The following is an 18104-nucleotide window of genomic DNA, read 5'->3' as shown; positions in this document are numbered from 1 at the left end:
CCAATCACCAATGGGCAATGCAGAGACCTGATTCTGAGAAATGGCTTGAAGCCATGAAATTTGAAATGGAGTCCATGAAGGTCAACGTGTTGGGAAATATATCCTAAAGCCTATCATCTAAGTGGTAGATGATTAGAATTAGTATATGAATTATCTAATAATAATAATTATTTGGCAGGCTCATCATAAAAATTCTATCTTCCTTAAATGAACTCCTAAATTATGATGAAGTCCTTAGAACCACAATCAATCGATAAAGAAAGATTTATCGGATGGTTCTTAAATTGTTCACGACCAAATGATAAGTTATTAACAAGGATGATAATTTATCAAGTGTAGGTCGCTGTATGCCATATGTGTTGGTTGTCCTCATAATCAAGTGATTTGGAGACACTGGTATGGCATCCAAATGAGATGTAGGAGTACATCTGCATTGAACATGATCAATGTAACACTCTACTGTCAAGACTAGTTAACTAAGACCAATGGGTATAAGTATCCCTCTGATCTGAGATCATCACGGTGACTTGCAAGCAACTCACTGTGCTTTGGTGTCGGACTCTCTGTATTTTTAAAATAGGTTCGAAAGATTTTTGGGTACAGTCAAGTACTTATGAAGTCGGTGTGTGAGTCAAGATGGGATTGACCACTCCTGATTAACTTCAGGAAGAGAATATCTTGCTGTGTTTTAATTTAGCAAAACCTAGGCCTAGGTAATCCTCGTGAGGAGTCACAGGATTTGCAAAAATTTTGAAACACAATAGAGATGACTTACATGAGTGTTGACAGCATACTTGAAGTCATCTTAAGCATTATTGGTCAAAAAGATGAATTATATGGTAACTATGGGTCAGGGTTCTTAGAATGTTGATTTGCATACATTCGATCTATCTGGACATCGGGAACCATTGCTAGATGGTTACTTTGACTGGTATAAAAATTAGTTTCTGTGCTACCAGCTTAGGTTCAAATCTATAGGATCACACACATAAGAGGTTATAACCTAATCAGATGGTTAATCGATGATTGAGAATCATTCTAAGGTTAAATAATCAATGTGATTGATGTTTGACCTAATGCAAGTGTTGCAGGAGGATCATTAGTAATTGGATTACTAATTGGCTCAATCTGATTGAGCAATTGGACTGAGATCAAGTCTAATTGAATATAATTCAATTAGAATTAGTTTGAATTTAATTAGATTAAGTCTAATTAATTTATTGGATAAGCCAGTTGCAAGGGAGAATAAGTCCTTATTTAACTAGGACTTGTATGCACCTAATTCCTAATTAAGTTAGGATTTAAATTAAATATGATTTAATCTAATTTAACTGGACTAATAGTTGGACTAGGATCACCATTAATTAGGTTGTAATTAATTTAAATTGGGTTCAAAGTATTTGACCTAATCTAAATAAGAATCCTAGTTAGACTAGGATTTCATCTTCTCTTGCGCCACCTAAGAAAATCAAAGCCCACGCCCACTAATTAATTTTAGATAATTTTTCTATGATTTTTATATCTAAGGGAAGTAATCTCATACCACTTATTCTAGAGATTTGAATCAAATTTAATCTGGTTCAATATGAAAATTAATTTGGTTCATTGTGGAAAGTGATTTAGCCTATTTCTCTTTTTGAAAGAGTTCTTCTTCACAAGGACTCTACCCTCCCTCTTTTGTGCCAACATCCCCATGTTTATCTTCCTTTTTGTTGCCCCTTTTGTAGTTATTTTCATGCTATCCATGAAATAAATGAGATAGGGGGCGTCCAAGAGTTGGTTGCCCCAAGGACTCCTTGTTAGACTAGGTCTTATGACCTAGTCTGCCATAAAAAAAGAGGCCACCCCATATTCCATGATATAGGAGTAAAAAATTTATGAAAAATTAAGAGAATTACTAGAGGAGAATGAGAAAGACCTGGGAGGTTTGAGGCACCAAAATCTATGGAGGAGAGTCCTCTAACAAGAGATCAAAAGTTGATGTCTTGTAGAGAAGAAAGGTAAGAGAGAAGATTGTCTTCTCTTATTGGTTTTCTTTCATATTTTTTTCTCTCTTTGTTTTTGTGTTTTTATGTGATAAAAATATGAGAGAGAAAGAAAGATTACATGGATGGTTTGAGGTGCCAAAATCTTTGGAGAAAATTCTTCAATCAAGAGATCAAAGGTTGATGTCTTGTAAAGAGAAAGGTAAGAGTGAAGATTGTCTTCTCTTATTGTTTTTCCTTTCATATTAATATCTCTTTGTTTTATATTTTTTATATGATAAAAAATCTAAAAATGAAAGAGGGATGGCATGGTGAATTCATGCTCCAAAGAGTTGGAGCATGGTGATCTTATTTTGGACATGATATGATCATGTTCTGATGGAAGAAGAAGAAGAAAAGAAGGTCTTTTCTTAAGGTTTCTTTTAGAACCCTTCTTCTCCATAAATCATGAGATTTTTCTATGAAAAAAATTAGATATCATAAGATCTAAAAACTAAAAGAATATCAAGAGAAGAAGGTCTTCTCAAGTCCTAGCATAGAAATATTTTCAGGATATCAATTGTTGATGTACTGAAGGAGAAGATCTGTCTTCTTTTAGGATTTTTTCTATTAAATATTAATTTTAATTTTAGAGAGATCAAAAAGTTTGACTTCTCTCTTATTCCTCCTCATATTTTTCATCTCTTGAAATATCCAAGAGATTCAAAGAATATTTTTTAGATTAACCATCTGGAGGAATCTGCAAGAAGCTAGCACTTCGAGCGGATCTTCATTCGACGAACCTCCGATTTTGTTATAGCCTCGTGTGGATCATCTGTAGAGGTCGGATATGTTTGTGGCTCTAAAAATAATAAAAAAAATTAACCATAGAGTTCTCAACCCGCATGAAGGTAAGAGATCTGATCTCTTCTTTTATCTAGATATGATTTAGATTTTAGATCTGAAACTGTTTCAGATCTAGGATATTGATTTGATCAATATCAAATCTTTTATTTTCTGATTTATAAATATAATATGATATGTTATAGATCCTAATTATAGGGTTTAGTAATTTGATTACATGTATTTATAGATTAAATTATTTAATTTATATGTTCCGCTGCATTATATTTCAAAAAAATTTTAAAATTCATGCATGAAACCCTACACCTTTTCCAACAGTGGTATTAGAGCATCTAGGTTCTTTTATAATATATTCATAATTATATTAAAATAAATCTAAAAAATAAAATAATGATCACACAGATTGTAGGTTGTCCTGTTGTAAGGTTTATCCCTTATAGTGCAAAGGTTGTCCTGGTACGTTGCGATCTAGAAAATTAAAAAAATATTTAAATGAATCTTGTCATGAATGTTTTAGATTAGGTCTTTTTCATTTCATAAAATTTTATGTAATGTACATAGATTAAAATCAATCAAGAACAGGATCTTGCGAAGGTTCTGTTTGCTTATCAAGCTAGCTCGACCAGCAATCCAGCTTAACTGAAAAGTTGGCTGAATTATATTTCTAACTAATTTTAATTGTTTTAACCTACAATTAGTGTTTGTTAATGAAATAAGCTGACTCATTTTTGAAATAAGTCAACCTATTTAGTGAAACAACACTAGATTGTATTAAACCTTTCAAAAGTTAAAAATATTTTTCAAAATGCCAAACCCCAACCCTCAGCCATGAACTTAATTAAAAGAATTAAGTGATTGTTTAGGATCTAGGTTTGTGATTTAAAGATCCTAAGATAATTTCATAAAATATGGGTTAAAGGGTAATGGGTTAGCTTTGATCAGATCATTAATTGGGTTAGACCTAGGGTTAGATTAAATATGGACTAAGTTAAGAAATTGATTAAACCTAATTAAAAGTTCATTAGGATTAGGTCATTTCTATAGATCACTTCAATAGTTGTAGTTAATCAAAATTCATATATCTAACAAATGGACACTGATTGTGGCTCAACGGCTGAGCCTGAGTCTTTATGCAGACCAAATCAAAATTGATAAACCAGTTGGTATCTAAGGTAAACTTGATCGGTGGTTTTTAATTGGGAGCATGCTTACCTGGCCATTTCTTATGGTGTCTAAGGCAAGTATTGGCAGACCCTCCCATCGATCATACTTACCTGGCCAATGTGGTTAATCAGGTCTTGATTAGGTTGCTCATTGATTCATGCTAATCCATGTCACATAGAAAATCAGTGAGTCTTATTTCATTCAGTGAGACTGAACTAGGTGTCCATAGGCCAAATTTGATCCTAGTCCTTGTTAATGACTTGAGAAGTTAGTGGGAGGACTTGACTTGATGAAGTCAGTGGGAGCGAATTGGTCCATATCTTTTCTATCCTTAAATCATTGATAATTTTAAATCTTCTAAAATTATTAGGTCCTTAAAATGATAAAGTTATGGAGATAACTGAGTCATAGCCTCCCATTAAGGTGTTTGATAATGAGTCCATTAACTCAATAATCATTGCAGACCCAAAGGCCTGGTGCTTGTTGACTAATGAAATTATCACTCATCATATGATGACTTGGATATGTCTCTCTAATGGTGGTTAGGTTAGCGAACCAAAGTTAGGCTTAATCATTTGTTGGTTAGATGCACCAAGTATGGTCATATTAATGGTTGGACCTGACCAGATCCTTACAGTGGAGGCCAAAGCCTAATGATTAGGTTTCTAGGGCAAAATTAAATTACTAAAAGTTGTTTGGAGAAATAATTGATTAATGAACCTACCTGTAGATGCACATGGATTGGCCGACCAAAGTCGGGCTTGTGTGTAGTCTATGTGGATTCTAGTACCTACTAGAAAATTAAACTAATTTTTCAAATTGGAGGTAGAGGCTACCAATTTGATTAAAATAGTGGGAGAACCTTGAGACTAAAGTCCAAGTCTTTAGACTTAAAATAATTCATATACATTAGGTCATTATTCTCTTTTCTCAAAATAAGGCTAAACCTTAATTGCTCCAATCGCTGTTAGACAGTGATGACTTATGGGACCCAACTTCGTTAATTAGTATCGAAAGTTGAATTTGGTTCAACAGTACGAATGGGTTCATATTGGGGCTTCTTAGTCCAGTCAAAATAATTAGTCCAAAATTGATCCAAATCAGGCATAAGCACAGGGTCATAGGAAGAAGAATTGTCTTGCTTTCCTTGACCATAATAGGCTGAACAAGAGAAAGGAGCAAGGGTTGCTCATCAAGGATGTTATATGATAACACCTTAAAGTTTCTGTATGTAATTTCACTACCTAGATATTAGATACCGATGGTTTTATGCAATTTATTGCTAGGACTATAAGTAAGTGAAATATTTGAAAATGGTGAGAAATTCTTGAATGTTAGGGAGGGAAGTCTTATTCCAATCCTAACTTTAGGAATTGTAGAGCTTATTTTCAAATATTGTCATTTAAAGTAATTGTTACTATGGTCCATTGTTTATAATCTTTGTTGGCCTTTTGGCTAAAGATGATCATCATTCATAAAGAAAGAATATTGTGGTATTATTATGAATAATGTTAAAATAATACATGGACAATAAGAAAATGACATTTACACAGCCTGTTAAGTGTAATGTGCACACTCAAGTTAGATAATGTCATGAATGTCTATTTTTGGCATTATAGGCTTAATCATCTTAACAAGAATAGGATAAACGGGTTAGCTTGAGAGGAAAACCTCGACATCAATGATTGTGAATCATTGATAGCCTGTGAGTCTTATCTTCTTGGAAAGATGACAAAGTCACCTTTTAATAGAAAAGGTGAAGGAGATGATAAAGTTCTAAGTCTCATACATAGTGATGTATGTAGACCTATGAACTTAAGTGTCAGAGAAAGATATTAATATTTTATTACAAACGACCTATCTGAGCATGGGTGCGTCTGACCAAATTATTTGAAATGTTCAAATGATTCAAACGATGAAAAGGATGACATATCTAGGAGAGAATTAGATTCTCTCTCAGTGGATTCTTTTTCAGAACACAGTGTATCTGAAAGGAAAAGTTGAACTTTGTTAGACATGATTCAATCCACGATAGGGTTCACTAATCTGCCTGTTTCAGGATTGTGCTCTTGTGTGATTACTTATTTTACTTTGAAGATATACTGAGTAAGTCTGTTGTGTAGATTTCATATGAGATATGGATCGGACATAGACCTAGACTCTCTTACCTTTGGGTTTGGAGTTGATCGGCCTATGTCAAAGTTTGCATACAGATAAACTTGGTTCATAGTCCAATAGTTGTTTAAGGGTTACTAATTCTATCATGCTGAAGAACATAAGATGCTCATCAGTAGTAGGGCATTCTTTATGGAAAGGAGTTTCTTAGAGAAGGAACTGATGCCTATCAAGTTGAACTTGAAAATTTGACTGGTAGAAAATGAACCGACATAATCTAGTAAATCTACAGAACCGGATTTGATTAGATCAACCTCGAAGCCCATTAAAGTAAATGCAATGCAGTGGTCTAACTCTAAGAAGTGGCTTGGAGCCATTAAATCCAAATTGAAGTCCATGAAAATCAATAGTGTATTGACACTAGATGATTCACCTGAAGGAATAAAACCCATTGGGTCTGAATGGATTTTTTAAAAAAATTAGAGTAGCACAGACGGGAAGGTGGAGACCTATAAAGCTCATTTTGCTATTATCCCAGAGTTAGAACATACATTTTGAACATATGTCTTTGTTATGAATAAAGAGAAACCCTACATTTATAAATGGGTAAAATATTCTATAGTGTTATTCCTTATTTGTCTGTGGATGAAATTCTCTTAATCGGGAAAGGCATTCCAGCATTGCAAGGAATAAAGGTTTGGGTGTCATCTAATTTCTTCATATTCAAGACTAGATATGGTATGCTCACTAATGGTAGTGAGCAGATACCGGTCTGATCTAAGTAAGAACCACTGGAAGATTGTATAGACAATCCTTAAGTATTTAAAAAATACTAAGATCCAGTAACTCAAATATGGAAATACTGACTTTAAACATGTGGATGTTTTGATTTTAGTCAGATCAAGATAACAACAAGAAAGTGTCAGATCATACCCTAATTGTAGGAGTAATCTACTGGAAAGGTTCCAAGCAGGATACTTTAGTCTACTCAGTTAGTGATATAGAGTACATCGTAGCATATGATGCTTCCATGTAAGCTGTGTAATTGCTGAGCTTCATTAACAGGTTTGGAGTGGCATCCTCCACCGATGGTCCAATCCTATTGTAGCACTGGAGCCATAAATCTGGCTAAAGAATTGAAGGACCAGCATACTCTGTATTACTATCACTTTTGATTTTAGATCAGGGTGATATCAATCTTTGGAAGATCAATTAAAAGGGAGAACTTGACCGACCCATTTGCTGAGGCCTCAGAACTAGGAAGTTCTACGAACTCAAGTGGAAGATAGGATATTTGATATCATTCTGATTGGCTTTAGTACAAGTGGGAGTTGTTGGAAAATGTGTCCTAAAGCCTATCATCTAAGTGGTAGATGATTGAAATTAGTATATGAATTATCTAATAATAATAGTTATTTGGCAGGTTCATCATAAAAGTTCTATCTTCCTTAAATGAACTCCTAAATTATGATGAAGTCCTTAGAACCACAATCAATCGATAAAGGAGGATTTATTGGATGGTTCTTAAATTGTTCATGACCAAATGATAAGTTATTAACAAGGACGATAACTTATCAAGTATAGGTCGTTGTATGCCATATGCGTTGGTTGTCCTCGTAGTCAAGTGGTGTGGAGATACTGGTTTAGCATCCAGGTGAGATGTAGGAGTACATCTGCATTGAACATGATCAATATAACACTCTACTGTCAAGAGTAGTTAACTAAGACCAATGGGTATAAGTATCCCTATGATTTGAGATCACCACGATGACTTGCAAGCAACTCACTGTGCTTTGGTGCCAGACTGTCTGTATTTTTAATATAGGTTCAAAAAGTTTTTGAGTACAATCAAGTACTTGTGAAGTCAGTGTGTGAGTCAAGATGGGATTGAGCACTTCTGATTAACTTCAGGAGGAGAATGTCTCGCTGTGTTTCAATCTAGGCCTGGGTAATCCTCGTGAGGAGTCATGGGATTTGCAAAAATTTTGATATATAATAGAGATGACTTACATGAGTGTTGACAGCATACTCGAAGTTATCTTGAGTATTATTGGTCAAAAGGATGAATTATACGGTAACCATGGGTCAGGGTTTTTAGAATGTTGCTTTGCATACATTCGACCTATCTGGACATCGAAAACCATTACTAGATGGTTACTTCGACTAGTACAAAAATTTATTCTTGTGCTACCAGCTTAGGTTTGATCCTATAGGGTCACACATATAAGATGTTAATCAGATGGTTAATCGATGATTGAGAATCATTCTAAGATTAAACAATCAATGTGATTGATGTTTGACCTAATGCAAGTGTTGCAGGAGGATCATTAGCAATTGGATTGCTAATTGGCTCAATCTGATTAAACAATTAGGTTGAGATCAAGTCTAATTGAATATAATTCAATTAGAATTGGTTTAGATTTAATTGGATTAAGTCTAATTAGTTTATTGGATAAGCCAATTGCAAGAGAGAACAAGTCCCTATTTGACTAGGACTTATATGTACCTAATTTCTAATTAAGTTAGGATTTAAATTAAATATGATTTAATCTGATTTAATTAGACTCCTAGTTGGACTAGGATCACCATTAATTATGTTATAATTAATTTAAATTGGGTTCAAAGTATTTGACCTAATCTAAATAAGAATCCTAGTTAGACTAAGATTCCATCTTCTCTTGCGCCACCTAAGAAAATCAAAGCCCACACCCACTAATTAATTTCAGATAATTTTTCTATGATTTCTACATCTAAATAATGTAATCTCACATTACTTATTCTAGAGATTTGAATCAGATTTGATCTAGTTCAATATGAAAATTAATTTGATTTATTGTGGAAAGTGGTTTAGCCTATTTCTCTTTTTGAAAGAGTCCCTCTTCACAAGGACTCTTCCCTCCCTCTTTTGCACCAACTTCTCCCATGTTTATCCTCCTTTTTGTTGCCCCTTTTGTGGTTATTTTCATGCTATTCACGAAATAAATGAGATAGGGAGTGTCCAAGAGTTGGATGCCCCAAGGACTCCTTGTTAGATTAGGTCTTATGACCTAGTCTGCCATAAAAAAGGAGGCTCTTAGATGCCCCAAGGACTCCTTGTTAGACTAGGTCTTATGACCTAGTCTGCCATAAAAAAGGAGGCCGCCCCATATACCATGATATAGGAGTCAAAAATGTAGGAACCAGATCTAGGGTTTCAAAATCATACAGCGGAAGACTAAAATAAATTAAAATTTATTTTCTAAAATCAAAAAATCTCTAGATCTAAGATCCTATTACATGATTATTACATAGCATTAAATCAAAAATTAAAATATATAAATATAGCATGAACTACATGTTGATCATATCAACATGTTTCTATACTACATCTAATGTATGTATTAAACAATAGATCAGATCTATTACCTTGCAAGTTAGATGTTCTAATCTTGTTGATCTGGGCTTGAGGATGATGTTGCAAGCCGCACATGCATCCGGCCTCTAGGAGTCATCCACACGAGCCCACGAATCTCGATCAGAAGTCCTGCTTCAGGAAATCAGCACAGTATGCTAGTACTGCGCTGATCCTTCTTTGATGGTTGATCAGGTGCCTCCTTCTTCTTGATTTGGACTCTTTCAAAGATGGAAAGTAGAAGGAGGAGTTTCATATCTGAGACACTCTCAAGAAACTCAAGATGGAGGGAGGAAAGATATGAAAACAAAAACCCTAGAAGAAGACCCTCTTCTTCTTCACGTTTTTCTCTCTAGACACCCAAACTTGCATCTTTTATATCTCCACAACCAAAAGGTATTTCTCTCTGATTTTTGATTGACACAAAGGTATCTCAAATCTATAACTTCTTCTAAAATTTCATGAAGAAACTCATCTTATATAGAGAGATATTATAGAGTCTTTGTCTAGGTCAAACACCTAGTCAAGGCTTATCCAAACATGGCAAGTTAGGGATGCCCAACTCTTGAGCACCTCCTTCATATTTTTATGTATGGATTACCAAAAAAGGGTATACAATATATACCCTAAAAGCCACAAAAATTTCAAAAAAAATTTGGATAAATTCAGTGCAAAATTGAAAGAGTTTTGGATTTCTAAAACTCTATCTCATAGAATTCGAAATCCAAACTTATTCCTTTTAGATTTGATCCAAACCACCTTCCATGTAAGAAAGAAGAGAGGAGACCTTTTATGAACGTGGGAGAGATCTGGGAGAGGGCTTTTTTTGCACAAAATAAGTGGAGATTGGCGTTGAATAAGAGAGAGGGCGTGGAGAAGGCTTCTGTGGCGCAAGGTGGAATCCTAGTCCTACTAGGATTCTGTCTTATGACTTGTTTTAATTTGGTTTCCCAAACCAAATCAAATTAAAATTAGATCAACCTAATTAAAATAGATCTTAACCCAATTAAGAACCTAATTTAATCAGATTAAATTAGATTTAAATTTAATTTAATTTTCTAATCAAATTAGAAATTAGATTGACCCAAGTCCTAGTTGAACTAGGACTAGTTTTTCCTTGCACTTGGCTTATCCAATAAACCAATTGGACTTGATCCAATCAAGCCCAAATCAAATCTAATTAAATCATATTTAATTAGACTTAATCTCACCCCATTGGCTTAATCAAATTAAGCCAATTAGCAATCAAATTGCTAATCGATCCTCCTGCAACACTTGTACTGGGTTAAATGTCAATCGTATTGATCATTTAACCCTAGAACGATTCTTAATCGTTGATCAAACATCTGATCAGATCATGAACTCTAATGTGTGTGACCTCATAGGTTCGAACCTAAGTCGGTAGTATAGGAACAAATTCCTATACCAATCGAAGTGACCATCTAGCAATGGTACCCGACGATCGGATAGGTTGAATGTGTAGAACAACATCCTTAGAACCCATGCGGATATAGTTTTTATATAATTCATCCCCTTGACCAAAATGATCATAGGACACCCCAGAGTTTAACTGTCAACTCTGATCAGGTTGTCCACATTGTATTTCAAAATATCAAATCCATTTGATGGATTACCCTGGCCAAGGTTTTGCTAAATTGAAATACAGCGACTCATTCTTCTCCAACTCTTGGAGTGGTCAATCCCATCTCGATCACACTCTGACTTCGCAAGTACTTGACTGTGCCCAGAAGCCTTCCATCCCTGAATTAGAAATTCAGTTAGTCCAGTACCAAAGCACAGTGAGTTGCTTGCAAGTCACTGAGGCGATCTCAAGTCTAAGGGACACTTATACCTATATCCCATTAGAGACATTCTCGACAGCAGAATACTCTGGAGTTGGTCACGTTCAATGATGATGTACCCTTACATCTCACCTGTATGCCATACCAGTGTCTCCACACTCCTTGGTTAAGAAGACAACCAACCCATATGGCCTACAGCGATCTATGCTCGATAGAAGCTGTTGTCCTTATTAACAGCCTATCATTTGGTCGTGAACAGTTTTAAGGACTAATCGATAAATCCTCTCTTTATCGAATCTAAATAGTCCTAAGGACTTTATCATAACAACGGAGTTCATTAGAAGATGAAAGCTTATGATGAAAATATCAAATATATTTTATTTATTAACAAATCAATTACAATACTTGGTTGCTCAACCGTCAACAGCTTGACGATTGGTTTTTTGGGACACATTTTCCAACAACTCTCACTTGTCCTAAAGCCACTCGGCACAGTATCTAATACCCATCTTCGACTTGTGGTTGTCGAACTCCTTTATCGCCAGGGCTTTAGTGAAGGGGTCAGTTAGGTTCTCCTTTCCATCGATCTTCTGAAGGTCGATGTTGCCTCGATCCATGATCTCTCGGACCAGGTGGAAGCGGCGCAAGATGTGCTTTGTCCGCTGATGTGCTTTGGGTTCCTTCACCTGAGCTATGGCACCAGTGCTATCGCAGTAGAGCAGGACTGGACCATCGAGGGAGGATGCTACTCTGAGCTCGGTGATGAATTTCCTTAGCCACACAGCTTCCTTCGTGGCATCCGATGCTGCGATGTACTCCGCTTCACAAACAAAGTCTACCACAGTATGCTGCTTGGAACTCTTCCAGCAGATGGCTCCACCATTCAGAGTAAAGATATAACTCGACACGCTCCTGCTGTCATCATGCTCAGATTGGAAGCTAGAGTCTGTGAACCCCATAAGTTTCAGATCTGACTTGCCATAAACCAACCATTGGTCCTTAGTATTTCTCAAATACCTAAGGATGGCTTTAACCACTTTCCAGTGATTTTCTCCAGGATCAGATTGGTATCTACTCACTACTCCTAGTGAGTATGCCACATCTGATTTTGTACATGTCATGGCGTACATGATAGATCCCACGGCTGAAGCATATGGGACTCTACTCATATGCTCTCTCTCTTCAGGAGTTGTCGGACAATCCTTCTTAGAGAGAGAAATTCCATGGCCTATCGGTAGATAGCCCTTCTTGAAATTCTCCATGCTGAACCTCTTCAGCACAGTGTCTATGTACATGGACTGGGATAACCCAAGCATCCTTTTAGATCTATCCCTATAGATCTTCATCCCTAGGATGTAGGATGCTTCACCCAAATCCTTCATGGAGAACTGTGATGACAACCAAACTTTTATTCCCTGTAGTGCGGGGATGTCATTCTCGATTAAGAGAATGTCATCCACGTACAAGATAAGGAATACCACAACTGGACCATTTGCCCATTTATAGATGCAGGGCTCTTCTCCATTCTTAATGAAGCCATACGTTTTGATCACCTTATCAAAATGCATGTTCCAACTCCGAGAAGCTTGCTTCAATCCATAAATGGATCTCTGAAGCTTGCATACCTTGGACTCATCTGTAGATGTAAACCCCTCAGGTTATATCATATACACCTCTTCGGTCAGCTCTCCATTCAGGAAAGCTGTCTTTACATCCATCTGCCAGATCTCATAATCTAGATGGGCAGCTATTGCAAGCATTATCCAAATAGATTTGAGCATTGCCACAGGGGAAAACATCTCATCATAGTCAATACCATAACGTTGACGATACTCCTTGGCTACCAGATGGGCTTTATAAGTCTCCACCTTTTCGTCTACACCCCTCTTCCTTTTGAAGACCCATTTACACCCAATGGGTTTAACCCCTTCAGGTAGGTCAACCAATGTTCATACATCGTTGACCTTCATGGACTCCATTTCGGATTTCATGGCTTCAAGCCATTTCTCGAAATCAGGTCTCTGCATTGCATCCATATAGGTGATCGAATCCTCATTATTCTCATCAAGTTCGATGGGATCACCGTCTCGGACCAAGAAACCGTAGTATCTGTCCGGCTGACGCGGTACTCTACCAGATCGCCTTAATGGTGCAGGTACATTGGGCTCCGGATATGATCTAATCATATCAGACTCAGGTTCAGCTATTGGTGTCGGTCCTTCTACCTGTTGAACTTCATCAAGTTCAATCTTAGAGGCAACGGTTCCTTCACCAAGGAACTCCTTTTCTAAAAAGATTGCCTTAAGGCTGACAAACACTTTTTGTTCATCAGCATGGTAGAAAAAATATCCTTTTGTCTCTTTGGGGTACCCTATGAATGAGCATTTGTCAGACCTAGGTTCAAGTTTGTTTGTGACTAATCATTTGACATAGGTCGGGCACCCCCAGACCCTAAGGTGTGAAAATGCTGGCTTACGTCCCATCCATATCTCATATGGAGTTTTAATTACAGACTTACTTGGAACCCTATTTAACAGATAACAGGCCGATTCGAGTGCATATCTCCAGAAGGATATCGGCAAGCTAGCAAAACCCATCATGGATCGGACCATGTCTAACAGAGTCCGATTCCTCCTTTCAGACACACCATTATGCTGTGGTGTTCCTGGAGGAGTCCATTGGGAGAGAATCCCATTCTCTCCTAGATATGTGAGAAATTCACTAGAAAGGTATTCTCCTCCTCGATCAGATCGAAGAGTTTTAATACTCTTTCCAGTTTATTTTTCTACTTCACTTCGGAATCGTTTGAACATTTCAAATGAATCCGACTTATGTTTCATCAGATAGACATATCCATATCGGGATAGGTCATCCGTGAAAGTTATGAAGTAGAAATATCCACCTCTAGTACTGGTGCTCATGGGCCCGCATACATCAGTATGTACTAGGCCCAAGAGCTCAGTAGCTCTCTCACCTTTTCTAGTAAAAGGTGACTTGGTCATTTTACCAAGAAGACAGGACTCACAGGTTGGAAGTGATTCACAATCACTAACTTCGAGGATTCCCTCTTGAGTCAACCTGTTTATTCTGTTCTTGTTTATATGACCTAGCCTACAGTGCCATAAGTAGATATCTGACACACTATCTAATCTAGGGTGCTTGCCAGTAGAATAGACTCTTATCAGGCTTGATCTTTTTGGTCTGGCTCTGTACTGATGTTTCAGCCTGAACTTGCACCTTCTTGACTTTCTTCTTCTTGTTCTTCTTCCCTTTCTCAAAAGGTCGAGAACTAGAAGACGAACCTCCCACTGAGTTCACCGACTCCTTGAGGAATTGGTGATCCTTCTCAAAGTTCTGAAGCAACCCCAGTAACCCATGGTAGTTTACTTCAGGCTTTGTCATTCTATAATGAGTGAGGAATGGGAGATAAGACTTGGATAGCGAGTTCAGTATTGCATCTTTCCCAAGCTGCTCATGCAAGGAAAAGCTGAGCTTGCTCAATCATTCTATCAGCTCGATCATATACAATACATGATCAGTGACAGAGGCACCATCCTGCATTTTGGCGTTGAAGATGGCACAACTAGTCTTGTGCCTCTCGACGTCATCGGATGTGCCAAAGGCATCCTCCAACACTTGAAGCATGTCCTTTGGCTGAGCCATCTCGAATCTGTGACTGAACTCGTCGCTCATGGTAGCCAGCATGATACAGCACACCATGGTCCAGTCACTGAGCCACTTTTGGTAAGTGTCTCTGACTGTTCCACGTGCATTGACAGTTGGCTCCTTAGGTGCAGGATCCATTATATAGGATCCGTTCATGCTCTAGGACTATCTTCAACTTTCGGTACCAGCTACCGAAGTTGGGTCCCACCAACTTATCATTGTCCAACAATGATCGGAGCGATAGGGAAGTGGCCATATTTGCACAAAGGAGAACCATAACCTAATTAGTAATTGATTCATTAAACCTAAAGATTTGGACTTTAATCAAAAGGTTTCTCTCACTATTTTATTTGAATTGGTAGCCTCTACCTCCAACTCGAGGAATTACCCTAATTCCTTAGCGGGTACTAGAATCCACTTAGATTGCACACAAGCCCAACTTTGGTTGGTCAACCCATGTACATCTAAGGGTAGGTTCATAACCAATTATTTCTCTAAATAATTTCTAGTAATTTTAATTTTACCCCAGAAATCTAATCAGTAGGCTTTGGCCTCCACTGTAAGGATCCGGTTAGGTCCAACCATTAACATGATCATACTTGGTGTATCTAACCAACGAATGATTAAGTCCAACTTTGGTTGGCTCACCTAACCACCATTAGAGAGACACTTTCAAGTCGTCATATGATGAGTGATAATTCTATTAGTCAACAAGCACTAGGCCTTTGGGTCTGCAATGATTATTGAGTTAATGGACTCATTATCAAACACCTTAATGGGAGGCTATGACTCAGTTATCTCCATAACTTTATCATTTTAAGGACCTAATAATTTTAGAGGATTTAAATAATTTAGAGGATGAGGTCAGATGAACTAGCTTATCATGATCCTCCCACTGGCTTCACCAAGTCAGCTTAAGGGAGACCAGGGCTGGTCTAGGAGCACCTAAATCAGTCACACTAATTTACCTAGCTGACATGGGTCAGCTCGAATAGTCAAGTGATCCGATCAAAACATAATTTCACCAAGAGGCCAGATAAGTTCGATCAGTGGGAGGGTCTGCCAAAGCTTGCCTTAGACACCATCAGAAATGGCCAGGTAAGCAGGCTCCCAATTAAAAACCACCGGTCTGGTTTACCTTAGACACCAACTAGTTTAATTAGTTTCGATTAGATCAACCTAACAGTTCGTGCTAGACCGCTTAGCCAAGAATCAAGTCCATTTGGTTCTCGTTAAAGACATGGACTTGACCAACTACAACTATTGTAATTGATCTAGAGAATCCATGACCTAATCTAAGACAACAATTGATTAGATTTAGTCAATTCTCTAATTAAGTCCATCTTCAATCTAACCATAGGTCTAACCCAATTAATGGACCTAATTTCCGCTAACCCATTAACCCAATGTGTTATGGTTTGTGTCTTAGGTCTTCAATTCACAATCCTAGAACCTATTCAAACAACTTCTTAATTCTTAATTAAGTTTTGGGCTGAGGGTTGGGTTTGGCTTTTCAAAAAATAATTTTTATATTTGTAAAATAATTTTACAATATGATTCTACCAACCATATTGCATGTTTGATTCATAATCAAGATGCAAGTGAAATAAACATGAAACTACTTTAGATCTAATCTAAATTGAAATAATTTCAACTTTAAACAATTTCTTTGCACAAAAATTATTAACAAAGAGATTTTATTTCAGATTTAAATATCTTTTAAATCTAATAAATCATAAATTTAATCTAAATTATATCTAACAAATTTATGATTAAAGATAGATCTACACAAACTAGGACAACCTTTGCACTGTAAGGGGTAAACCTTACAGCAGGACAACCTTGCAGTTTGTGATTGATCTAAAATTTTAATTTTAGATTTAATAATCAGATTATAAATTAGATCTAATCTAAAAAATAATCTAAGCATGTATAAATAATCATGTAATAAAGAACCTGGGCTCTGATACCAATTGTAGGAACCAGATCTAGGGTTTCAGGGTTAGATCTTGAAACTTTTTCAAGATCATACAGCGGAAGACTAAAATAAATCAAAATTTATTTTTTAAAATTAGAAAATCACTAGATCTAAGATCCTATTACATGATTATTACATAGTATTAAATCAAAAATTAAAATATATAAATATAGCATGAACTACATGTTGATCATATCAACATGTTTCTATACTACATCTAATGTATGTATTAAACAATAGATCAGATCTATTACCTTGCAAGTTAGACGTTCTAACCTTGTTGATCTGGGCTTGAGGATGATGTTGCAAGCCGCACATGCATCCGGCCTCTAGGAGTCGTCCACACGAGCCCACGAATCTCGATCAGAAGTCCTGCTTCAGGAAATCAGCACAGTATGCTAGTACTGCGCTGATCCTTCTTTGATGGTTGATCAGGTGCCTCCTTCTTGATTTGGACTCTTCCAAAGATAGAAAGTAGAAGGAGGAGTTTCAGATCTGAGATGCTCTCAGAAAACTCAAGATGGAGGGAGGAAAGATATGAAAACAAAAACCCTAGAAGAAGACCCTCTTCTTCTTCACGTTTTTCTCTCTAGACACCCAAACTTGCATCTTTTATATCTCCATGACCCAAAGGTATTTCTCTTTGATTTTTGGATGACACAGAGGGCTCTCAAATATCTGACTTTTCCTAAAATTTTATGAAAAAACTCATCTTATATAGAGAGATATGATAGAGTCCTTGTCTAGGTCAAACACCTAGTCAAGGCTTATCCAAACATGGCAAGTTAAGGGATGCCCAACTCTTGAGCACCTCCTTCATATTTTCATACATGGATCACTATAAAAGGGTGCACAATGTATACCCTAAAAGCCACAAAAATTTCAAAAAAAATTTGGATAAATTCGGTGCAAAATTGAAAGAGTTTTGGATTTCTAAAACTCTATCTCATAGAATTCGAAATCCAAACTTATTCCTTTTAGATTTGATCCAAACCACCTTCCATGTAAGAAAGAAGAGAGGAGACCTTTTGTGAACATGGGAGAGATCTGGGAGAGGGCTTTTGTCACACAAAATAAGTAGAGATTGGCGTTGAATAAGAGAGAGGGCATGGAGAAGGCTTATGTGGCGCAAGGTGGAATCCTAGTCCTACTAGGATTCT

This window comes from Elaeis guineensis, chromosome 14 (assembly GCF_000442705.2).
Source record: "Elaeis guineensis isolate ETL-2024a chromosome 14, EG11, whole genome shotgun sequence".
NCBI lineage: Eukaryota > Viridiplantae > Streptophyta > Magnoliopsida > Arecales > Arecaceae > Elaeis > Elaeis guineensis.
This window is presented reverse-complemented; position numbering follows the sequence as displayed.